We start from the raw sequence: 25,922 nt of genomic DNA, 5'->3' as shown, positions 1-25,922 counted from the left end.
AGGAGATATTTAGTCCTAGAATCCAGTACAGTCTCATTCTTTCACTAGATATGTGGCCATGCGGGATTTGTTATTGTCCCAGATACCCTTATCTATGGAAAAAAAAATATATATATATATACATCTGTAGTAATTAAATACACTTGTGTACATGAAAATGCTCAGAAAATAGGCAGTCAAAAAATCACTTATTATCAAAATTGAATTTCATTTAAATAGCAATGAGCCATCATTACTTGTTAGTGCCCCAAATCCTGCACACTGACAACATCAAATGCTGGTTAGGTGCTAGAGCAAAAGAATTCTCATTCCCTGCTGGTGAGAATGCAGAATCAGCCACTTTGGAAGACAATTTGCAGTTTTGTATAAAACTAAATGTATTCTTTCCATATGATCCAGTAGTCACGCTCCTTAGTGTTTACCCAAAAGAGTTGAAAACTTGTGTCCACACAAACACCTGTATGCTGGTGTTCACAGAAGCTTTATTTATAATTGCAAAATCTTGAGAGCAACCAAGATGTCTTTTAGTAGGTGAGAGGGTAAATACACCATGGTTCATCCAGACAGTGAACTATTACTTAGCATTAAAAAGAAATTAGCTAATCCAGCCATGAAAAGGCATGGAAGAAGTTCAAATACGTATTCTTCAGGAATGAAGTTGATCTAAAATGCTGTGTACTATATGATTCCAACTATTCTGTATAAGCCAAAACTATGGAGACAGTTAAAATATCAGTGATTTTCAAAGTCTGGGGTTAGTGGAGGACAGAGGATAATAATAAAACAGTGAAAATAACCCCAGTGATGCTATAGTGAAGGATGCATGGCATCATACATTTGTCCAAACCCAATGGTTATCTAACCAGAAGAATGAAACCTAAAGTAAATTATGGATTTGGGGTGATGATGATGTGTCATTGTAGGTTCATCAGTTGTAGCAAATGTACCACGCTTGTTGGGGATGTTCACAATGGGGAGGAGGGCCATGCATATGTGGGAGCAGAGAATATAAAAGAAATCTCTGTCTTTCTCTCAATTTTGCAGGGGACTGCAAACTGCTCCAAAAATGTTTCTTAAAAAATTAAATGTCACAAAAACTATTCCCTCTCGAGAATTTCAAAATCAGTGATAGAATATTTTTGGTGAGACTATATATACATACTTATAAATACATGCAAAGATCACTGATCTAAAATTTAATTAAGAATTCATGTTAAACAGGATAATTTGTGAATGTTGATTTACTTCATTTTAATGAATATCTCAGATTATCTATATGCCTCTCCTTGAAACATTTTCTATTACTGGTAAAATATTACAATATAAATATAACTAAACTATTGTGCAAGATTACATGGATGAGTTTTAATTTTCATATGTTAAATGTGAATTCATTCATATTTTTCAATTATGCATACAAAAGAGTGTGTGTATTTCTCCATTCCACTGGAATATTATGACCAGTTGTGTTTTTACAATGAGTTTAGTGTGGCATAAGATATGTACTAACATGCTATTTTATCCTTTCCTCTTCTGTTCTTTCTTTTTCCCAGTGAAACACTGAATTCTAAATGACCATCTGTCTAAAGAGCTTGTGTTGTAAAAAGAATTGATTTATTTACAAGGCACATCTTGGCAAATATTCTTAGATCTTATCTAAATTCTCAGGAAAACCAGAAACTCTTCATCATTCATAGGATCAAATGAAAGTTCTTCATATCACTTTGTGTCATCAACAAGGGGCATATAAAATATTTAACTATATGATAGAAGCCTAAAACCCATGTTGGTCAAATTCTTTAGGCAGCTGCATATGATAATATTAGAACAGTTCTAAATTGCCCTCCCAAAGTCACCACAATCTTAATTAAGGCAATTGCTTTAGGTAGCACACATACAGAGACACACTGATGCACGGACAATGCCAAACACACAATGGCCAAGGAATGAAATTACATGAAGAACACACTGAATTCACTTCTGCGGAATAAATATCTTTTTTAAAGGAAAATAATTGTACACTGATGTTAATCATACAAACCATATTTAAAAACTATTATTCCATTAACATTTGGATTGGACTCTGATAAAAAGGAAATCTAAAGCAATAGTGGGTTTGTGTTTTGGATCATTTCAGATACGGGACCCCTACTTTCTTTTACAAAGAAACACCAACCACGACAATATTCAGATACTAAATATATTTTTGTTTAAAATGTGTACTGTTTTAAGGTGATTCTGTAACATTTGATGATGTTATCGGTATTGAGAAATGCCCAGCTCTGCCATGTAGATTGGCCAATAAAAGGAGCTTCTTGTCTCTGTTCTGAAGGCTTCTGGTAGTGAGAGACCAAAAGGAAGGCCACTCTTGTGTGATGGCCAAATCTAGAAGGTTTTCAGAGGGCTGGGTGGGGAGCTGAGATGCACTGGTAACTGCTTCAGATGATGACTTAACCCTCAGTGTGCAATGACCTAAAAACAAGTCAGTCGACCAAAAGCAATTAGGTAATAATACCTGAGTCTTCAACCAAAAGGGTTAATTAATTGGCAATACACTTGTTACCAGTCTTATCTTACTGAAGGAAGAAAGTTTGAATCAAAGTAATTTCTCCCTTGGGGCATAAAAAGGTAGATTAAAAGAGGAATAAATCACAGTTCTATCTTTTCCTTTATATTCATTGCACATAGTAAACAGTACTTTAGAAAAAACTATGTGTGTGTGTACATATATATATATATATAAAACACTAACCTCTGTGTTTACAAATATCTTGTACATCTGTGAATTAAGTCATGTTAGGGATAATTAAAATATGCTATTCATTAATCAAATATTCCAGAAGCCATTTTCTAATAAACCATTATTAGGGAACTAATTTAGCAAAATTAGTTTTTTTCAGTTGGGACATCAACTTGGGAAAACTGAACTACCACCAAAACCTGGTAATAGGTCTTAGAATTGAAAAGAACAAGAAATTGTTCAGTTTTGCTTTTGCTTTTGTTTTTGGGCCTAATTGATACTTCTAAGAAATAAAAATAATAATCACTTTCGTATTTTTTTATTTTTGACTTTATGAAAATGATTTCTAAATTTTCATCTCCATTCTCACTGGAACATCTCATATCTATTCTCACACATTAATCTTACACAATTTAACCTCCTCCAGGACATTTTAACTGAGATGATCTATTCTACCATCAAAGTCAATGTGTTAGAAAGCCAATTTTTTTACCTGTGTGGGAATTATAATAACAATAAAAGGGATTATTAAATTTATATGTCATTTTATTACCTACATAAGACCATTTTGAGAATAGGCCATAATGCGAAACACACATTTATAACTTGGCAAGGGTCACATAGTGACACAACTAAAATATAAAGTTTCATCTCTTTTTAACATATACATTCATTCAACATATATTTACTGAGCACTAGGAAGTTTTGTTGACTCCGGGGATATAAGCATCACAATGAAACATTTCCTTCCTTGGTAGAGTTTATGTAACGTTTTGATATTGAATTAGCTTCCTAATTTGTCTCCTTGGCCTTTGTTCCCTTTACACATTCTCTTACACCATATTGACAGAATTGAATTTCTAAGGCTAACATAGATCATGTATTCCCCCACAATCCAATAATATAAATCGCTGTGTTATTAACCACAAATTAAAGTTCAACGGTTTTAGCTCAATATGTAGGACCTATGTTGATTTGTCTTCTATATTTCCAACAATCTTGTCTATTAATACTAGTGCATTCATTATTGTACCAAACTATCTTGTAAAATATTCCATGCATGCCTTGGTTGGTGTCAATCATCTTCATTAGCCTTCTCATTTACCTATGAGATACCTATCACCAAAGCTGAGCCCTTGACATCTGCAGTCTCGGTGAAGATCTAATTTTCTAATATATCATGGCAGTTATGAGTTGTATGATTTCTGGCATTTAACCATAGTATTATAATGATTATTCTTTTGTATGAGTATTGTGTCTCCTCAAATAGATAATTCAAAAAAGAGTTTTTACTATACTTTCAACATAATTTGTTATAAAATATGATTTTCTAAATAACAGTATAACAACACTTTAATTGAATAATTTACTGATTCATCAATCCTCCTATTCATTATGGCATGTGCTGGATTAAGAGCTAGCAGCTAGGTACAAATGGAAAACCAAACAAATGACTTAAAACGATAGCAAAAGTAACACTCAAAAAAAATGGTATAATGTTCACAGTGCTTATTGTTGCATATAACATTGAACTTTGCCGACATGTTTATTTTAATCTTATAGTAAACTAAATAAATCTTTAATAAATAGACGAGATCGGGTGCATTCAGGGTGGTATGGCTGTAGACATCTTTAATAAATAGAATTGTCTTTAAATCATATTATATGATTTTAATCAATAATTCATTTAATTCTTTTTGAAGAAACATAAACATAAATGTAATCATTGTATTGATAGTTATTCTTTTTTAAAAAAATATTAATATTTATTCTTGTTTGGTTATAGCCAAGACCTATCTTTATTTTCTCTCTATATCCATCAACAATTTGCCTAAAATGAAAAAAAATATCAAAATGTAAAAGAAAGATATGAAGTTATATACTCAGGAGAAATTCAGGATATGACAGACAAAACAATGCAATTATGAAAAGGAAAATAATTTAGCAGAAATCCAATAAAACCTCAGTAGTCATTTTTGAATTAACTTGGGAATGCTATCAGGTAGAGAAGGAAACATTAGTATTTAGTAGTTATATTAAAATTCATTCAGCAATAAAAAGAACATGCCTTAAGCAAATCAAGAAGAGAAAACTAATAACTTTGAGTCAATTAGAGTAATTAGACGACACTAGGAAGACAATAAGAGGAGTCTAAATGGCCTACCTTCTCCCAGACTGAACAAACTCAAATCCGTATTTTTGTTTATAAAACTCTTCTCTCCTTTACGTTATCTTTTCATCTATTACCCTTAAATTTTAAAATATTATATAGTTGTAAATTGCAACTTACTATTTCTTTTTAGTGACGTTCCCTGACATATTTATTAGATCAATTTATTACATATGTCTAAGTACCACTAAGGTAAAGGAGAAAGCACATCATCACACATTTGTTGAATGCCTCCTATGAAGAATACTGTTATGACTAGTCTTGCATGCAATTCAAAGATCATAATTCAAGTAATGGAAGTTTAAGTATACCAAATAATACCAACATTTGACAAATATAAAAGCAAATATTGTGTATGAATCTGTCATATCATTTAAGTACAATGTAAATAAAACAAACACTAAGAGCAAACAGTGAATTTATGCATTGAAATTAATAGATGAAACATGGAATAAGATGACAAATCAAATTATGAAAATGTGATAAAATCAACCCTTGCCCAAAAAAAACCCACAGTGAGAGTAAGTTGTTGATTACGTGATAGGAAAAATCCAACATTTGTTCTTCCCAATATGATGGATCTTTAAAAAAGCTAATAAATAATTTGGAAGTACAAGGATTAGGAGACTTTTGTCAAGCAAATGGACAAACAACAAGCAGAAGACATTGTATGACCACGAAACAACAGAGAAACCAACGACTTTATACTGATAAGCATGCAATCTAAAACAAAGATCCAGCATTTATTTCATGAAGTAAAAAAAAATAAAACTATGAATCAAAAAATCATAGAAACTACAGGAGAAATAGGATGACATACTACAAGAATAAAAGGCTTTAAATGTCTTATCCTAGGGCACAATTCATAGATGTAATAAAGTGATCCACCTCCAAAATAGAGAATATACTTGTCAGCTGCTTGTCAGAATATTGAAAAATTGACTATTTTGAAATCACAAAGATAATAATGGGAAAAGAGCGATAGGTATATGGGAAATTAAAACTAGGAAGTAAATATTTAGTTAAATAATATAAGCATTCAGTTGAGAAATCTAGACAACTATGAATGTTTTTCTTTGGAAATATATATTACTGTAATTCACCACCAGGTCTCCATAAAACTTATTAAAAATAAACTGTAAGAAAGACTTATATATGTCTCATGAAATTTATCAAACAAGTATCCAAGCTAAATATCTTAAGAAGAAATTATTTCAAATTGTCAGACTGCTTTAATTTGCAAATTCATTTAACTCATATAAAGTGCTGAGAGAGTGACCAATGGTTCCATTTTTGTAATAAAGCCAATACTACAATAATAAAACAATAAATATGATAAAACTCAAATACTTTAGAAATTCACAACTAGAAATATAAAGATTTTTCTAGGTAATATATTAGCAATAAAAACTTCAGATCATTGTAAGGCCAATTAGGTATTTTCTTACATATAAAGACAAGAAATAAATGCTACAACATGTAAGATTTCAGTCCATTACCTGAATCCATGTGGGGGGAGGGGGGCGCATTTGTTATTTAGCTAGTATCTGTGGCAATATTAGGCACTTTTAGAAAAAAATATGCTACCAAAATCCTTGAAGTAGATAAATTCCAGATTTAGTAGAGATTATTTTACTTTTTAATGTATTCATACCTACATCCAGAAATATTTACATAAAATACTAAATTTAACAAGTACACTTTTTTTCTGCAAATACATTCCCCTCTCCCTTTTTATTGGCTCTGTTCTCCTTGTTTTTCATCTATTCTGTACAGAAAAACCATCCTCACATATCTCCTATATTAATACACTAGGGTGCATTTTTCCATATTTTTTCTCTGTTTATGTAAACTTGTATAGACAAATATGCATATCATATGTATGGACCTTTCAGTGATAGTTTGTTTTATAAAAAAGGGGTGGTTTTTATGCTTTTTCTTCTTAGCAAAACCTCATAGAAATTCCTGTTAGTTAGCTTGTCAGTGATAACTTGCTCCCTTTAAGGACTTTGTTGCTGATGGCAAATTCTGAGAGTACTTTTCAGAATTTCTTTTTGTGTTTTCACTTCCAGCAGTTATACTGTGATGCTCCTTATTTTAGTTTTCTTTGTATTTATACAGCTTAGGATTTGGGGCATTTCTGCATTTGTTATTTGATGTCTCTTAATCAATTTTGTAAATTCTCAGACATTGTTTCTTCAAATATTAGTAATTTTCTATTACTTTTCTCCTTTCCTTCTTAAATTTCATGTTTCCTAAAAAAAAAAAAAAATCATCTTTTATTTTCCCTTAAGCACTGCAATTTGGTTATTTTCTCTTCACCTGTCTTCTATTTCTCTAGTCTTGTCATTCTTATTGATGATGAGCCTTGTTTTTTAAGAAGTTTGCCAGATAACAAAGCCAATTATGTAGAACCCCATGGGTCATTTCCTAATATCAGGGTTTCTTTCCTTAATTTCCCCTCATATGGTCTTGTATTGGCATGCTTTGTTTTTTTTGAATGAATGCCAACTATTTTGTCCAGAAAACAGTGGAGATTCTCAATGAGAATATTACCTCCTGCCAGAAAAGCATTACCACTTTGCATTCTCTCATGATTGTTCTAGGATTAAGATATCTAAAATCCTGGTGAACTAAATAGCTCAGTGTATCCCATTTGATTATTTATTTCTTTATTTGATTCTTTTATAAGAAAATTTCTTTGTTTTCTACTTTTTTCTACTTTTCTACTTTTCTTTTGTTTTCTACTTTTTAGTTGTTTCCAAAGGGACATTAATCTTTCACAAGCAAATACATCATAGCCAAAAGTAGATGATCTTTAATTTTGTAAAGTACTATTCCTATCTGTTAGATTAGTAGATAGTAAATAATGTGAAAATGTGTAACTGAACTTTCTCCTTACTCGTGATGATAGTATGTAAATTGGTAAGAACCTTTTCTAGTATATTTTGATAATATATTTGAAAATCAGAACTATACACAATATTTTAACTAACAACTGCCTTCTTTTTCTATGGGAATCTATACTTTGGGAATCTATACTTAAAAATTACTCAAAGAAAGTTATATGTAAAGAATTACAAAGTTATATGTAAAGAATTTTATGTGGCTACAAAGTCATATGTAAAGAATTTTATGTGGCTATTGGCATAAATATTGATTGATAGATGTCTGTGTAATTACACAATAGATGATTAGAAAGAATGTTTAATATATAATACTAAGTATAAAATTAAATCTTTGGCTTATTTTGACAATATCTAACTTACACAAAATACACACACTTAATTGGGTAGAATATATTGAGATTATTTTTATAAGTATAAAAGATCTAAAATACAGTTTCTCAGGCTATGCAATTTAAAAAATATATTTAATAATATGGATTCAAAAACATGAATTTAATTATGTTAGGCAGAGTTTTGATATTCTGCTATAAAAGTCTGAAGCAAAAAGGCATTGTTAACATTTAAAGGCTCCTCAACACTGAAATTTCCTTTTGCTTTAAAATATTACTGCTACTATATATGCTCAATAATTCTATAGCAGAAGCTCAGATTTTCCTGTCTTTTACATATTGCCAGTGGTTCATTAAGCAAATCTATCATTTCTAAAGATTTGAATGAATTAAAGAAGTCATGGTTTAAAATGAATGGCTCAGTCATATATTCCATTTTCAGTTTTTCTCTCCTTTTGTTATTATTAATTGTAAAATATTAGCACTTTGTTTTGAGGTCATAAAAGTCAAGACTAACACAAGAGAGAAGCTTCCAACAGAGATGATGACCCAATCAGATGCCTCTCTGCTCAGCTTGAAGCTTTTTTAGCTGCAAAAGTAAAATGAATCAACCATAGAATTTACCCAACAAGCTAATAGCTACACTGTAGTGGCTAGATCATGATATCTCTGTGTCATTAAATTTTGAATGTTAAATAACGTTATAAAATAGGTAGATGCAAAAATTGTAAATATAAAATAAAATATAGTAATAACAAAGAAAATAAAAAATGAAGTTGCCTAATTTGGTAATTTACAGTTTACTTTGAGTTTTCAAGATTATATTATATATCATGGATAAGAAGATATTTATGCATGAGCTTTTTTTGAGGGGAATGCATCTTATTCTAAAAAGGGTTAGAAGTGTAAAAATCACTTTAATCACTCTTATAAAGGACTTCTTTGCCTTCTCATTAAAATATATCTGTATTATTTCATCATTTTACAGGTCCATGTTAAATTGACATAGTTTTCGCTTGGAATAAATCAATATTGATTTAAAGTTAAGACATCTGGGAATTTTCCATTTGTATAGATGCATTTATTTTCTTAAAATGTCCCTCTTCTTATTTTCAATCACCCTGAATGTTTCATTTTACTTTCAACCAAATTAACAAATCAGAAAAAAAGAAATGTTAAATGCCAATAATATTAGATTATCAGAAAAATTTAAGCTACAGGATTACATATTATATGTACTATAGTTAAGTATCTCTAAGTTATTATACTGTGTTTTTTGAATTGGTGTATTTTATTCGTTGTTTTTCACATAAAAATTTACATATTTTACATAGAAGTTTTTCACCAACATTGAATTTAAATAATTATTTGTTCCTGTAATCAAAGTATTGGTTAGAGTTAATTCATACATACTAAGACACATAATTTAACAACCCTTCTCCAGACCACACAATATTAAATTCCTTTAAGAATAATAAAAGTAAAGCAGGGGCACCTAGGTGGCTCAGTGGTTGAGCATCTGCCTTCAGCTCAGGTCCTGATCCTGAGGTCCTGGGATCGAGTCCCACGTTGGGCTCCTCGCAAGGAGCCTGCTTCTCCCTCTGCCTGTGTCTCTGCCTCTCATGAATAAATAAATAAAATCTTAAAAAAAGCAAAGGTAAACCAAACTAGTAAAATGTATGGAAATCTTACATTTAAAACTTTAATGCAAGTTGATAAATTGTCTGTTTAAAGTTAAGGCTGATTAATGATGGGGGCATGCCGAAAAAATACAAGAGCCAACTGAAAGGTCTTCCTATGGGGAAAGCTAGAAAAACTGAGGAAGCAGTATTGAATGACAACTCAAAGTATGAAATAAAGATTCATGAGTCCATACTGATATAAGTAGATGATTGAATAAATAAATAAATGAGAAAGAGTAAGCAAATCTTCTATGCAGTTGTCCAAGGAATTCCATGAAGAAGTCCAAAGAATTTGTATAGATGTTCCTTTGTTAGGAAGGTAGAGGAATACCTCTAATTCCTTAAATGTGGGCTGTGCCTGGTGACCTCCTTCCAAGGAATATGGTGTAGGAAGGGAGGAAAAAATAGAGTAATTTTATAGTGAAGAAATATGACCAATACTACCTCAGTCAGATGAGAGAGTTTAACATCAACAGGGTGGTCATGTTGATTGCCTGTATGTTCCCTCAGTATGATGCAGAGATTTGTACTTTCCTCCTTGTTATCTTCTCCAAACCCCATTATGCCAATATAATCAGGAGGCAAACCAGATGAGTTCTAATTGAGGTGCATTCTGCAAAATGCCTGATTGCTACTCCTCAAGATTGTCAAGGTCCTCAGGGACAAGGGAATTTTGAGAAACTGTTACAGTCAAGAGACATGAAAACATGATGTCTTGTTCAGGATCCTAAAACAGAAAATAGACATTGTGTAAAAACAAGGAAACCAAGATAGAGTAGGAACATTAGTTAATAATAATCAGTATCAGTAGGAACATTAGTTAATAATAATCAGTATTTGTCCTAAAATGTGACAAATACACCATAATAACATTAAGATGTTTGTGTGTTGCACAAGAGCTCTATATTAATCACAGCTTTTCTTTAAATCATTATGTGGTAGGTTTGTTTAGAAGGTGTTTTCTTGTCTACTAATTCATTTAATCCTCACAAGAATTCTATGGTATGGATATTACTCAATTTCCCTTTGGATAGAAAACTAAGGCTTAGAAAAGTTTTGCATCCTTCTTAACATCTCACAAGTACTATGTTGCAGAAAAAGGACTTGAATCCATATGAGTTTTGTAAATCCTTTCTGCAGTCACCTAAATCATAAAATGCCCCTACCATTGAGATGTTGGATTATTCAACAATATCTTTAAACATTTGTTAAAATTCCTCAGTGATATGTGCAGTATTATGTATTGGAATATATATTGCAATGAATTTTAACAAGGTATAATTCGGTTTCTGAAGATGAATATGTGGTTTAGAGGTTAAGTAGGTATCAGAGCAATTTTCTAGATTCAAATACCACTGTAACATTTAGTAGCTGAATGATCTGGCCAGGTTCTCTGTGGCTTTACTCTCCTCTGTAAAACTGGAACCATGCTACAGTATATATTTCAAAGGATTGCTAAGGGAATTAAATGTTATATATGTAAAGTGTTTACAATTCCAAGCTCATAATAAGTGTCCATATTGCTATTTTTTATAAAAATGCTTTAAATAAGACACTTACTAACCGGTCATCAGATAATTAATGTGGGCACATTTAAGGCTATCAATCTGGAAATCTTGTTAAAGGATCATTTAGACAATACAACAGATAAAATAAATGTGATGAAGAAGCAATTATGAAATTAAACAGTCCAAAATATAGTGTGATGGCATATGCCAGGTTTTGCCTCATGAATCAAACATAGCTCTTGCTATTCTATAGGGAATGACCAAGAGCCTTTTGATTTCTTATTGAAGTAAATACCCTTACTGAAGTCTTGAAACAATTCTATAGAGTAAAATTTTGAGTGTTACCTTCTTTCTTTCAAAATTATTTAATATTCAATATTGCCTTATAGTTGACCATCTGTTATTTTCAATAAAATGGTTTCCAAAAGATTTTAAGACTCTCACAGATGGTTTGCATTTACTTCATTAAATTCTACTGGTAGCTGCACTTTTTATTCCAGCTACTTTACGTGCCATTACATAGACATTTTGGACAAAAAATGTTAGACATTTAACAGATATACTCTGTTCCACAACAGGATCCAGGCATCCTTACTGAGATGTTTCCATCATAACCAGGTGTATGTAGTCATGTACAAGTGATTTTTTTCTATGAAATATATTTCCAAAGTGGGATTTATAAAGCAAATCTAACATGAATTATCACTTCGATAAAACTATGCCTGATTACTTTACAAGCATGACAGCTATTCATACTTTTATCATCAGTTTATAAGACAGTTTTTCTTTTCTCCTGTTGGGTTCTTCTATTTCCACCCCTCCTATCCTACTATCCAAATACAAGGGGTAGAAATGATCACTTACACTTTTCCTTGAATCTGTATGTTATGGATTACTAGTCAGATTATTTCCTTGTTTTATGAACCCTCTGATTTACCTGTTTTCTGATTGACACTATCCTTTACTTCTAGTTTTTCTTATTTTATTAAAAATTTCTCTTCCTTCTCTTTCTTCTTTTTTTCTTTTTAGAGATTTATTTATTTATTTATTTATTTATTTATTTATTTATTTAGGAAAGAGAGTGCATGCATGTGCACGAGAGAGTGGGGGGAGGGTGGAGAGGGTGATAATCTCAAGCAGACTCTCCTCTGACTGGGGAGCTCAATGCAGGACTCAATTTTATGACTGTAATCATAACCTGAGCCAAAACCAAGAGTCAAATACTCAACCGTCTGAGCCACCCAGTTGCCTCTTCTCTTCCTTATTTCTGTCTTATTCTTATCAGCTTATTGAAGTCTATATATACATATAGACTTCATATAGATATAAAAGTTTTGCACCTTTTTATATATTTTTATATGTAATTATATATATATGTGTGTGTGTGTGTGTATATATATATATATATATATTACAAATAGTAAACCATTTGTCTACAACTTTGCTCATACATTACATTTTTACCTGGTATAAATTTGCCATTTGATGTTGAATATAGTATCTTCCATAAAACTGAAATAAATATTTACTGCTTATATCCACAAATCTGTAAATTTCGAATTTTCTTTCTTGCTGTATAAACATTCTGTACACTTGGAAGTATTTTACTTTTATCATATTCTACCTTGAATTTACTTTGATATATGCTCTGAAGTTAGAATTTCACTTTATTTTCCTCTGGGAAGCCAATTTTATCTGTACTATTTAAGCTATTATTATTTAATAAGCTATTATTTAATCCCATATAATATCTTATGTAAAATTATCTATTATTATTTAATCCCATATAACGTCTTATATAAAATCATCATATAATAATGGGATACATTTCTACATTCTATCATGTTTTTTCAGTGATTTAAAATATAGTTTCATCTACTAGAATGAAACCTTCCTTATATTTTCTCATTGGTTTGAGTAGGATTGTAATTCTTTTTTTTTTTTTAATTTTTATTTATTTATGATAGTCACAGAGAGAGAGAGAGAGAGAGAGAGAAAGGGGCAGAGATACAGGCAAAGGGAGAAGCAGGCTCCATGCACCAGGAGCCCGATGTGGGATTCGATCCTGGGTCTCCAGGATCGCGCCCTGGGCCAAAGGCAGGCGCCAAACCGCTGCGCCACCCAGGGATCCCAGGATTGTAATTCTTATAGTAAGTTACTTAACTTCTCTGCTTCAGTGTACTCCTCTGTAAAATGGAAGTAATAATAGCAGTTACCTCAAGAGATATTTTGAGGATTATATAAAACCATACATAAAAGTGGTGTTAGCAGTATCCAACACCAGTTAAGTACTAATTTCTTAAAAATACATTATTGAAGCTTTACCTTTACCACCTTTTATTGGTGACTATCAGTGAATTTTGTGTAGCTTTCACCATTTAACCATTTTATGCTTATGCTCTCATATTTGAGAAATAGGATTAAATCTTATTTTTTATTTAATCAAAATATCTACTTATTTTACTATCCATTTATTTTTTCTAAATTAAATATTGGAAACCATAACATTTCACCTGAGTACTGATTGGGTTACCATCCACTTTTTATTTTTATTTTTTATTTTTTTTTACCATCCACTTTTTAAACATAATTTACCACATTTTCTTTGTATCCAAAAATATGGCTAATATTTTGTTTTGCAATTTTCCCCTACATTTTAGTTAATTTATATATTATATGCTCATAGGGCAAAGAGGTTTTGCCCTACACACCTCTCTCCTGTTAATAGCTAGCAGAGATAACACACTAACATCCCCTCCATATAGCTGTTTAAAAAGTATAGAGAAATGTATCAAAGGCTATTTGAAAACAATAAAGTGTTATATGCCACTGAAGAGATAAAGAATGAAAGTGTTCTAAATCTTCTTTTTCTAGTGCTTAAAGTGCTATTCTGTTTTATTTATAAAATTTTCCCTTAACGAATGTGAGATACAATATATGTTGTGTTGTAAATACTACCCATATCTAGTGATGAAAACCAATTATACTAGTTAAATACTTAGCTATTGAAGGTTAGATATGTGTGCAAAGATATTTTAAAATGCAGATTATGAGAACATTGATATGCTTAAGAGATGGTTTTACTTTGTGAGTGTGTGTGTGTGTGTGTGTGAGCATTTCACACATTCCTTGTGTTAATTGCAGGGCTTTGAGAAGGTGACAGTGTTAGAATCCACAGCAATTAAGTTGACTGGATAAGCTCCCGGTTAAAAGGAAAAAGAAAAAATAGCTCATTGAAAACAATTCAGAAACAGTCAAATTAACTAGAAATTTGCACATGAAAAGGAACACATATCTGTTCAGAGTACTTAAAGCAATATGTTTTATCCTCATTTCAATAAAATAAAATAGTTTCATGTGATATCTGTGACTATGTAAGGACTAGGGATCTCTCAGAAATATTGCTCTAAAATGTGTACTGAACAGAGTAAGATGCAGAGTACCAGTTTGTGCCATTACCATAAAAAAAAAAAAAAAAAAGCTACATACCAAATCATGAAATGACCATGAACTAAAAGGATCTCCTGGAAAAAGTTATCCTCTAAATAGCTCAGTAATGGCATATATTTGGAGGATACAGCAGAAAGACTTGGAGAAAAATCCTGTTCTAGATTTTTACCTGGCAAGTCTCATATTCTTCATTCCGAGAGGATGTGAAGGAAAGCATGGCCTAGTGACTCCATTACTCTGAGCTGGATTTTTATTGTTGTCACTCCTTGGTGGGCTCCAGGTTGAACATAAATCATGAAAGGGTCTCAATGAGTTGGTGAGAAAACAGATTTTCCAGCAGTATTTATTGCCATTCTGGTACTATGGAAATTGTGTGCACGTCATAGCAGATGGAATGGCTCTGCAGAGATTAGAAGACACAGGAAAGTGATATATAATAAATTTTATAGGCATTTCCTTCTATAGATTTGAGACTCACCTTTGAGACTAGTTTGATTTCTTCCATAACATTTTGTCTTAAGAAACATTTTTTTAGGAAAATGCAAAGTAAATAGAAATTAAGCTGTCACAGATTATGACTTTTCAGAATTTCATACAATTGAATACATATAGATTTATAGGTCATTTCCAGACTATTGTTAAGTCACCTTTACCTCCACCCAAAGGATTTCTGAATCTCAGTCCATTAAAAATACTGCCTATATTTCATCTTTATTGGTTTTGCAGTTTGGGTCCCTATTTGAAATCACATGCTTTAACATGATGCATGTTAGGACCGTCATGTGATAAAAATTACTATCAGAAGGAGTCAGGAAAAGTCATGCAAGCTCTGAACAGAAGATCAAAGGGAGGAGACAAGTTAAAACTAAGCTTGATTTTTATTTTCAGGCATACTTGAAAACCAAAGATAAAGGCAGCAACACAGCAATGATGACTCTGTGTCAGCCTCATCTATATAAAGACCAGCTGTAACACATAGGTCATGGCATCTACTTTATATAAGGTTCATTAATGGCAATAATATGCTGCATTTTTTTGAAAAAAAAAAAAGAGCAACAAACTTAATTAGATGTTGGAAAACTGAGCTTATAGGTATGCTTGTAATTCCTGGTTCTGCAAATGATTTATATGATGTAAATGATGTATAAGAAATCGTATAGAACTTCATTTTATTGATAAAAAATTAGCCAATTTCATAAAGTTTTGAGCATTGTATTAGTTTCCTATGGCTTGTGTGCTAAGTTACAAACCAGGTAGTTTAAATACCAGACATAAAGAACTTACAGATAGGAGAAATGCCTACAACAGGTCTGCAGTGGTTTAAGGGTGAGAGGGAATGCAGTAGGCAGGACTGGTGAGAGGAAAGGAATAGATGAGCCCTGGTAGAAAAGAATTAGGTTGGTGAAAACAGGGAAGGAGATTTTCTAGAAAGATGGAAGTGAGTGTGTGTTGTGTGTGTGTGTGTGCGCGTGTGTGAGGGAGAGGGAGAGAGAGAGAGAGAGAGAGAATGAGGGAGCTTGTCAAGAACAGAGTATTTGAGGAACTGAGTAGTGATTTGTGAACCCTACAACATGGGGACCAAACTATGAATAGCCTTTTAAGCAAGCCTCAGACAGCGGACCTCAACTATGGCTTTTGGTCAGCAGCAGCACTCAGGAACTTTAAATACATCTGGGGTCTAGATCCTCCATCAGATTGGCTTGCTATATATTGAACTGTAATCATGGGTAGTGATAACGTTAATACCATTTTATTTTAATATATATTCAGGCTGAAAAGCACTTTGAATTTCCAGAGACTTCTAAGTTCCATCAAGTACTATAGAAAACTAATGAATGATTTTAAAGGCTCCAGATAGGACAGTTAAATTTCTACTTTAGAAAGATAAATATGGTGGGTGGTTCAGTGATTGAGCATCTGCCTTTGGTTCAGGTCATGATCCCGGGGTCCTGGGATTGAGTCCCGCATTAAGCTCCCTACAGGAAGCCTGCTTCTCCCTCTGCCTATGTCCTCTGCCTCTCTCTGTGTATCTCTCATGAATAGATCAATGAAATCTTAAAAATAAAAAAAAAAGATAAAAAATGGCAATTGCTGGATGTTAAGTTGGATTCCCCAAGATCAAAAATATGAAGAATGGGAAAGAATCTGTCATTTTAAAACAGAAATTAAAAAAAAAATCAGAAATTACAAGGCCTGAGTTAAGGTAATGGCATTTTCATCCCTAAATGGACCTATGGATGCATGAATAAATGAGGGTTAATGAATAAAAATAAATTTTGAGTGACACTTTGGGGATGAATTTACAGGGCATAGCCTTCCCCATGTGTAATAGTTCTTTACATTTATATCCTCAGCTCTGACTTCCCAATAAATATATATCTACATGACTCTGCAATTGGATGTTGTATAGATATTTTAAATTTCACGTAGTGAAAAAAAGATCCTTATTTTTTTTAAGATTTTACTTATTTATTCATGAGAGAGAGAGAGAGGGGCAGAGACACAGGCAGAGGAAGAAGCAGGCTCCACCCAGGGAGCCCAATGCAGGACTCGATCCTGGGACTCGACCCTGGGACTCGACCCTGGGACTCCAGGGTCATACCCTGGGCAGAAGGCAGGCACTAAACTGTTGAGCCACCCAGGGATCCCCAAAGATCCTTATTAATTACTACTCTTTTCCCACTATCTATCTTACCCATTGTATTTATAGCACATTTGTTCCTCCATTTGTTCTAGGAGAATATTTTGGAATTATCTTTATCGCACTTCCTTTTCTTCCACCCCACAATTGAACCAGCAACAAATCCTGGACTATCTACCTTCATACTATTTTCAGAATGTCATCACTCCTCAAAACTTCCACTATGGCACCGTGGTTCACACCACTAATGTGTCTTAATTGATTCGTTACAATAGATCCTTAATAGATCCTGTGGACTTTGCCTTTCTTCTACAAGATTCAGAATGTAAGTAAGGTTTTGTCACTTTTCTGCTCAAAATATTCCAATGGCCACTCATTCCTTTCATAGTAAAAGCTAGGTCCTTATCAACTAATACAACTTTTATGTTTTCTGGAAACCAAAGTCCAGAATAGTATCCACAAACATGTTTGTTACTCTAATCAAATGTAAGGAAAAATAAGTAGAATTTCTGTAATCTTCATATCTCTAAACCATGATGGTAAAGATGACTTGAGGTTTGTGGATATTTATGAATTTAAGGATTAGCTGACATTTGGGCATACTTGCATACATTTAAATAGATAATAGAAACACATTCACTTATGTCCTACATCTTTTAAGCTGCTAACTCTGCAAATTGATGAGAATAAACATAAGTAAAATTACCCATCATGTAGGATTTAAGTCTTTGAAGATAATAAATGGGAATACATTTTACTGTGAATCATAGCAATTTACTATTAAGAAATTACTAATAAACAATAATAATAATTACTCCTAAGATGTAATTTTTAGGATCAGATCTTCACTATTATTCTAAATTAGAGTCAATGAACATTTTACAATTTTATCATGTTAATTATTTTAACATGTAGTAATATTTTATGGAGTAAGATGGAGACATTAAAAAAATAATTGAGGATTTTATCCATTAAATCATTCTTTTATTTACAGCCATAAAAATCATTGATTTAATGTTAGATCACTCACTCTCTCAAGTACAAAGATGCTGTAAAATATCGAACTCTGACAAATGTCTAGAAAAATATTGAATAAAGAAGGCAAAAGGTTTACTGAAAATCTTTGTTTATAGTCAAGGGAAACAGACATTTGTACTTTCCATTTTATGTTTTTCCAGGGATAAAATATTTAGTGTAGCAGCATAAGCTATATTCTTAGAAAGCTAGAGCTATCATGGCTAAAATGGCTTAGAGCTCTAAATATTTTAGGGTATGCTTAAAGGGATTAATTTGGAGTAGTTTTCCTCCCTGTTGCAAAATATTATTAGACAGCTGAGAAGACAGAAATGACAATTTTGAGAAGAAAAATTGTACTTGGTTGTGAAAACTAAAAACAACTGATAAATTCCTCTGCCATACAATTAATACAAATGATTATATTGATTAATGCATTCACTATTTCAATTCCTAAATGAAATAATAGGACACTCCTGGTTAAGTTCTGTGCTATAAGCTGCTGAGGAAATATTAATATGGTTGACACATCTCTACATTCATACAAATTATAGCATAGGATGAGAGAGAAAACGTATAGTGTGCTGTGTGGATAAGGAGAGGGTTTCTGACTGTAAATTACTGAAAAAGGAGAAACAGGGAAAAGTTCAGGTAAAAGGGTCAATATCTAAGGCCTTAATAATGAGTCCTTGATTGAGGACTCAGAAAACATTGAACCTGCATAGAGAGTAGAGAATGAATGGTAAGTCAGAACCAAGGCTATGGGAAAGGTAAGTTATGAAAGTTTTAGGACATAGTGCTAGGAATCTTGATTATTTTTTCAGGATAATGGGAAACCAATGAAGGATTTTATGATTCATAGTTTTAGAAGATTTTCTATTTTGTCAAGGACACCATAGTGGGATACAGGGGCCAGAATGGAGAAGAGGCAGTGCTAAAGCATGGAGGTATTTACTGGGCTGAGATTGGATTGGGAAAAACCTGATAATAAGTGGAGGCAGTAAGACGGAGAGATGTGAGTGGATTTATGTTGCATCTTACATTACCTCAGCAAGTGTATGTGGAAGTAAGTACTCCATCTTTCTCTATAGAGCTCTATGATCTTTTAACCATATAACAGTATGCTGAGGAAAGTAAAACACACACATATTTTGAGGGCTATAGTATATAAGACATGAGCTGACCTTGACCTCTGTGGAAACAAAGTATTCATGAGCCTTCTATTAGGGGATAAATGGTGGGGGCAAATAAGGATTAGGTAATAAATGGAGTCCTTGTGTTGATCTAATGATGGACAGGCACACCTATCCATCCAATGGTGGTTCTAATGTAATGGTTCACAGAGATGTTGTCTCAGTATATTAGTAAACACCAGAAATTGCTTCTGAGTAAAGTCTCATTCAGAGGTGGTCCTGAAAGAAAGGTAAAGGGAAATTTTCCTAATGGGCAGAGATTCAGGCAGTGTACTTGGTCATCTGTTTTGGATGGGCAAAGATGAATGGCTTGTCCAGTTGGTCAGGGACCGGGGAGGAGCAAGCTTAGAATGTTCTAATCTCCAAGGGTGCAGAGGCATGTATTGCTTTAAGGATCACTGGACAAACTTTTTTTTTTTTTTTTTTACCTTAGCACAATTTCTTAAAACTGATCTGCCTGGAAATACTCTTGTTGCCAAAGGCATCATGCTCATTCTGCATTCCCACTCTCCTTTTCATGAGCATCCTTCTACTTTAAATTAGATGGGCATATTCCTCATGCCTCCCAACTTTTATTATGGAGCATTGACAGAGAGTGTAAAAAGTTCTGGAGACTCAGAGGACAAGAGATTGGTATTTTCAACTAATCTTTTCAAAGTCTGCACTAATACATAAACTGAATGAGGAAAATCTTCAGTCTTAAAGTTTTACAGAAAATGTATTTAAAGCTTGTAAAAGGGGCACTTGGGTGGCTCAGTTGGTTGAGCATCCAACTGTTGATTTTAACTCAGATTGTGATCTCGTGGTTGTGAAATCAAGCCCCACACTGAGCTCCATGCTCAGCCTGGAGTCTGATTGAGATTCTTTCCCTCTCCCTCCTTCCTCTCTCTCTGTCCCTCACCCTCGTGCATGTGCTCTCTCTCTCTCTCTCTCTCCCTCAAATAAACAAATAAAATATTTTTTAAAAGCTCATGAAAAGATACAAATATTTTATCAATAACAGCAAATTAACAATACTTGTATTGTCTCCACTGATTCTGGGTATATTGGGGCAAATAAGTGTTTCTAAATAAAATAGTAAATGTACAATTAATAATTATTTTATAATTCTTTGTAAAAACTATTGAATGTTTCCTAGAATATGAAGAAAAGTACTCTAATGACTAGGTAACAAATATTATGCAAATATAATGCTTTAAAATCTTTGTTTTTAATAATATTGAAACAATAGGGGTGCCTGGGTGGCTCAGTTGGTTAAAGATCTGCCTTTGGCTCAGATCATGATCCCAGGGTCCTGGGATTAAGCCCCACAATGGGCTCCTTGCTCAGTGGGAGTCTCCTTATCCTTCTCCCTCTGCTTTGCTCCCTGCTCATGCTCTCTCTCTCTCAAATAAAAAATTAAAAAATAATAATATTGAAATAATAGCTAAATGATTCATCAGCAATCAGATATTACTAAACAGTTTTATATATAAACTAAGAAGAATTTAAAAATAAGGTTATATTGCTATGGATACTCCTATTCTAAGACACTTATTTACATAAATAATTTTCTAAACTTTCAGAACAATATATGAAATTAGAGAGAATTGATGCTGAGACCTATCTCATTCTTAGAGCAATTTAAAAAAGAGGCAAAACCCCTTCATCTATCTCATTGAGAAATGCATTTCTTTTTTTAAAAGATTTTATTTTTTGAGAGAGAGCATGAGCTGGGGCGTAGGTGGAGGGCAGAGGAAGAGGGAGAAAGAAACTCTCTGCTGAGCAGGGAGCCCAATGCGCTGCTCAATCCCAGGACCCTGGGATTATCACCTGAGCTAAAGGCAGATGTTTAACCAAGTAAACCACCCAGACACCCCAAGAAATACATTTCAAATAAAAGTTATCCTTTATGTTTCATAATTAGCTAACCAAATTTATAATATATTTTGGGGGAGGATATTAAATGTATGTAGAAGTTGAAAGAGAAGATGGATTAACATAAAAGTCTGATTATTAAACATGGTATGTTAACAGACCATACCATGGGATGGTATGTGTGGTGTGTGTGTGTAAACATATAATGGATGGTGGCAGTGATCAAACTGCTGTTGTATAAGGAGGATCCAGCTAGATAAAGTTATAAGAATGTTGGATTATTTTCGTTTATATATGCCAATATTTATTATATTTAGCAATCATGTCATATGGGCATATCAACGATTTAAAATGAAAATTCAGGTTTCTAATAAAACTATTTAATGCCTTCTATCATTTTTCAAAAAATTAAATGTTAAGATAATTAAATAGGTTGAAATTGATAGCTCTAGATGATTGTTTGAGTTTCCCAGGCTCAGGTATTTCTGATTCAGTGTTATGTGAAAATTTTCTTTATAGTGATTCTAGAAAAAAATAGTTGGTATAAATGAAATAACATTAAAAAAACTATTATGAACATTTACTAAAATGTGTATCTAAACTTTAAACACCTATGGAAGTTTGTTTCTAAAAGAAATGGCATGTGTTATGGCTGTATGGATATAGTGAGTCTCAGCCACCTGTCCAACCTGGGCTTTGAATTCTCACAGTAGACATTTATTCCTTTCTAGTCAAGTAACCTGGAACACACAAATTAAACTACCTCTTTAAAATGCCATTTTTTTCAAGATTTATTTATTTATTTTAGAGAGAGAGCATGAGAGAATACAAGTAGAGGAGGGGCAGAAGAAGAGGGAAAAAGAGAGAAAGAGAAGCAGACTCCCCAGTGAAAGTGGAACTCAATGCAGGCTTCATCTCATGACACTGAAATCATGACCTGAACTGAAATCAAGAGTTGGATGCTTAACCAACGAGCCACTCAAGCACCCCCAATGCCAAATTTTTTGATTTATTAATAGATATACTTAATTTATCATATGTTTCAGCAAATCAATTAATTTATTAGGATAACCAAATTAATTTTAAATTATATAGTCTCAGTCTCTAATAGTAGAATTATAATAGGATCCCTACGAGATTGATTTGAAAATTCTAGCTAAATTATTCAGCTATAAATTTGGAGGAAATTCATAAATCTTTGTTTTTAATGAAATTATATATCATCTGCTCAATTTCAATTAAGTTAGAAAAGTTAAATAACAATATATGTGTGTTTAATCAGTACCTGAAAATTGGTTTTATTTCTCATACTGTTGAAATTCTAACTAGTGCCTATCATTCTGTTGGGAAAAAAAAAAAAACCTCTAAAATATATACCATGGAGAGGAACTATAATATATTATTTAATTTTTCAGTAGGTATTTTGTAGAGAATACTCACTGATTAGTTTGTATTCAACTTAAATCTCACATTTCAGTTTTCAGATCATGATGGGATTGTTGTCTCTAGTTTGAGTGCTGATAAGTGAAATGCATTTTTAAAATTTTTAGTTTAACAATGATCACTATTAGCCTTGGCAATAAAATTCAGATTCATAATTTATTATCTTCTGTTATAGGCATTGACCTAGAGTGATAGCTTTTCATGTCAAATGGAAAGATAGTGATAACACTTTTCTTAAAAGAAGCAATGAAAATAACAATCCTTTGGTTAGGTAGCTGAAGGTCAAGATACCCAACTCCCAAATCTCGAGTTATATTACAAGATGTATGAATAATGTATTCTTGTAGAAAATATCCTTTTCTTCTTCACGCCACTTTTTTGCATGTAGCGCATCACAAAAGTATTGGATGGTTCTTAAATGACCAAATTATCTTGTTGTCAAGCAACATTCTGAGTTTGAGTATTTGATAACATTATTGGTCACTTTTAGTTTTATTATATGATATTTTTGTTTTTTTTTAAAGAAATAGTACTTAATATTCCTAGCCTAGAGGTTTTAATCTTTTTTTCTAGGCTTCAGTGCTTTTCCACAGTGCCATATATAGAACCTGAAAACATAATGTGTATTATGATGTTCTTGGCAGGAAATGGATGAATAATTTCCTGAAGGAGTAATTGAAGAGGGTGTTTAAAGGGATTATTTTAAGAGTTTGGATAGGAATAAGGGACACTGAAGGGTTACCTAAGGACTCAAGGACGAGTAACAGAAGAAAGCCCTGAATACACCTTGCTCTGAAGGAGCAAGGGCAAGAAGTACAGGGACTTCCAGGGGAGCTATTGTGGAGAGACAGGGACCACCAACTGGCCTTTGGTGGAAGAATAAGATCACTGCCCAAAGGGCCCTGAGCAGAGTAGATGAGATTTGAAATATCCACAATTCTCACTCCTCCTGATTTTGTAATCCCTTGCAATTTCCTCCCATTGACTGAAAAGCGATATATTAACATATATATTCTAGGGATAGGAAAAATAACATTTTTATTCAGTTTTTGCTGGAGAATACTTTTGCCAAGCTCTCCAACCGTCACCAAGACTCTGAATGAACATAAATTGCCCTAGACCATTTCCTAATAATTTTACTAAGACAGTGATGGTTATAATATGCTAAAATATTTTGAGATTGGCACTACTCATTTTAAATCTCCAGGAACCACAAAATAGCCTATTTCCTATAGATATAGAAAAAGTGATTCATTCTTTCCTTTGAATGTGCATTTCCTGTTTTTTTGTATGTGTGTCAGAGATTAAATGCTCTTCCCAGTGTGCCTTAAACTCAAGAAACTTGCAAAATTTTGAAGTTGCTTATATAAGGACTTCCAAAAGCTTAAAAGTCTGGCAAAGAAACATTTCAAACCATTGAATTCTTAACATTTTACAGATTATTTTGCATAAAGTAAAATAATATCAAAGTAGGAGAATGTAATTCTGTAGGCAGAGATATATGGTCCCCAAGGCAATCCTGCTCATTCCAAATATTCTAAGTGATTTTGTGTTTGGAAAATGAAGAAAGCATTTCTTGCAGGTTTTAATCCACTTGAAATTGCTGAACTAAAGGAAAGGATGAAGGTCCAGCAGACAGTCCTTTTTTCACAAGTCAGTGTCATTTTAGGGGTAAAGTATTTTTGTTTGTTTTTGAACAAGAGTTTAAAATACTCTGTCATAGGTACTGAATACAACAATGTCAATTATAACAGCTCTAAAAAATGCACATTGTAAAAGTAGGTGAGTCATAAAATATGAAAACTGATGTAAATACAACAATTCTTTGCAGTTTGGAAAAATGTTATATGTACTCAATAGTCTTCCCTGTTTTCTAAACTTTTAAATTATTAAGTTCTGAGACAGTAGGTTGGCTAATATGCCAAGAGATCTGTGTTTTATGTGAGAATTCATTTCAACATTTAAAGGGACAGCAAATAAAGTCACAGTTTAAATGATACCTCTGTAAATCTATATAAACTCAGAATATTCCTGAGAAAGAGTGAACAAATGTTTGGTCATAACCAATTAACTTTTTTCAATGCAAGCTTTTTCTTCTATTTAATTTTAGTATAAGGAAATGTAAAGTATAGTTTATAAAACATAAAGAAGCCTTAAGTTCCAATGTTGAGAAAATAAAGGTGAAATTATTTAAAAGTATGAATTAATTCATTATTTGTTATAAAATAATTAACATATTAACAATTAAACATACACTTTAAGAAAATGTTATAATCTCTTATACCATATTAATCTGTCAAACAAAAAAGAAATGTTCAATTTCTCTAGAGAATATTGCAATTCCAGAAAATATAATTGTATTAAAACAACCCCACTGTCTGAAAAATATCATTCTTTTGTGTCAATGCCATGCTGGAGTCATTTATAAACAATGAATGTTTCCACAGAGTATCAGCTTTTTTATTCTTCAAAATAAGTGACCTGTAAAGCTTTTGTTTTTGCAACTTATTTCCTAAAACCTTGTGAGTAACTGGGCATACCTTAGAAAGATTAAATTCAAGTAGCAGAAAGTCACAATCCTTTCCTTAGGTTCACATGACGTTAAACAGTGTAAAAAATGTATATGACTTGTCATGATGAACATAGGTCATTTACAGCTATTTCAATTTAAATAGATACAGATATATACACACACATGCTTACATGTATTATAACTAAAGTATATTGTATATGTTACAAATCATGGATATTACCTGTGGGAGTGCCTGTGTTCATACACACAGGCCTGTGGAGATGTAAACTCATTGGGATGGAGGAGAGAAAAAGAGAAAGACATCATTAAGGAAGAAATCCTGAGGAGGTTTATGAAAACCTCTTATTCATGAGGTATGATAGAAAGATACACATGAGGTCTTAATTTTGCAACCCCAGCCACTGACATTGAGCCCCCAAGAGGTTTTTCTGGGAGGTATAGGGAACGCTGGCA

At 32.5% G+C, this 25,922-nt stretch overlaps 1 long non-coding RNA gene across 2 annotated transcripts; it reads right to left on the bottom strand.

Annotated features, from left to right (window-relative positions):
• Positions 1-2,226: 2,226 nt before the first annotated feature.
• LOC111090576 lies at positions 2,227-25,922 on the bottom strand. 2 transcript variants are annotated; one of them, XR_005353002.1, is made up of 4 exons: positions 25,690-25,922; positions 14,958-15,188; positions 10,275-10,557; positions 2,227-2,472 (listed from the first exon to the last, which is right to left on the bottom strand). It is a non-coding gene; the product is annotated as an uncharacterized LOC111090576 (long non-coding RNA). The 2 variants fall into 2 exon arrangements; XR_005353001.1 differs by lacking the exon at positions 2,227-2,472 and having other exon boundaries at positions 9,877-10,557; positions 25,690-25,921.

Source organism: Canis lupus, chromosome 1 (assembly GCF_011100685.1).
Source record: "Canis lupus familiaris isolate Mischka breed German Shepherd chromosome 1, alternate assembly UU_Cfam_GSD_1.0, whole genome shotgun sequence".
Taxonomy (NCBI): Eukaryota; Metazoa; Chordata; class Mammalia; order Carnivora; family Canidae; genus Canis; species Canis lupus.
Note: the sequence above shows the minus strand (reverse complement) of the source record. Positions and strands in the feature narration are given on the sequence as shown.